Source organism: Buceros rhinoceros, unplaced genomic scaffold, assembly GCF_000710305.1.
Source record: "Buceros rhinoceros silvestris isolate BGI_N320 unplaced genomic scaffold, ASM71030v1 scaffold20105, whole genome shotgun sequence".
In the NCBI taxonomy this organism is placed as follows: Eukaryota; Metazoa; Chordata; class Aves; order Bucerotiformes; family Bucerotidae; genus Buceros; species Buceros rhinoceros.
The window spans coordinates 143-1,645 of NW_010412611.1; positions in this window are offsets into that span (position 1 = coordinate 143).

Below are 1,503 nucleotides of genomic sequence, written 5' to 3' on the forward strand. Positions count from 1 at the left end.
GTACCAAGTTGCTGTCAATGCAAAATCATTACTTCAGCACCAGGATCTTCCGCCACGTACCCAGGACAAAGGACATCCCAGGAAAACACCCACAAATCCCCGACAGACATATCCTGTGCGCCACTGTCACCAGCAGTAACTGTACAGCAAGTATTGCCATGGTGTTGGCTTCAGCAGAAAATGCTCATTTAAAAAAAAAAAAAAAAAAAAAAAAAAAAAAAAAAAAAAAAAAAAAAAAAAAAAAAAAAAAAAAAAAAAAAAAAAAAAAAAAAAAAAAAAAAAAAAAAAAAAAAAAAACAAATACTGTAAAAAAGGTCACGTTTGGAGCCAAAACAAATCTGCTTGCCGTCTCTGAAGGTCTGCCAGTGCTTTTCCCAACAGCAGTAGAAATGAGTGAAAAGTGCAAGGAAATAAGTATAGATACGAACCAAACCTCACAGTCTGTAACAACCCACATTTTTAAGTTTTAGTTGCATATTATTTTTCAGAAATTGCTGTGCAAAAAGAAGTTTGTCTCTTTTACATGAGCTTCAGTATCGAACCCACAGCTGAAGGAGGAGGTGCTGTATGCTCGGCTCAAAGTTAATTCTGTTGCTCACTGCTTTCCCCTTTGACGTAACAGCACATGGAAATATGGACACAACGAGCAACTGAAAGGCAACCCAGGAACAATCATGAGAGGGCAACATGACTAAAATACAATGAACACACACCACTATAACGGATACAATCTGTGTTTTTATTCCCATTCCAGATCAGGAACAGAAATACTCCACTGCAAAGGGAGGCTGACGAACACGGTAAAACCACTTGGAACCAGTGCAGCCCTTTCATAATGCGTTAACAACCCAGGCAGCTCCGGCTTTGGGTTTCCTTTCTGCCGGTTCCCAGGAAGCACTGCTGCCCCAGGACCCGCCACCACCAGCACCCGGCCTTGCACAGAGCTGCTTCTGTCTTTGCTGACCGGAACGGTACGGAAACAAGGCCCTTTGACGTAAGCGGGGTTGAGTCCTCGGGGGCGGGGGACGCTGCGTAGTGCTCGCTCGGTTCTACTCCCTGCAGATGTGCAGGCACGGTCGATGTAAATGTGGCTTTGTGCCCGGCAGAGGGACTGCAGAGTAACAAGCCAGCACCAGCAGCGGCCGCTAGAGGGCAGTGAGCGCACTGTCACTAGCGGGCTTTGTCCGGCAAGAGCCACGGGAAAGGTAAAACCCGCGCCCCGGTGCCTGGGGACATGAAATAGTTCCGAGCCAATATCCCGGTTCTGAGAGACTGCAGTATGTAAGAGGCAGATTTAAGACTATTCCACATCACGCTGAACCACATGAAGAATGCGAGGTAACAACCTGGAGAATTTCTATGGCAAGTGTCGAGTCAGTCAAACAGTAACTTACAAAATCCAGGGCACCATCAGCTCACATGAAAGGATTTTTATTGATGAAAGCATGGCTAAATCTCCTCGCACCACACACACAGACAACCCCTAGTCCAGCCGTACCAGGC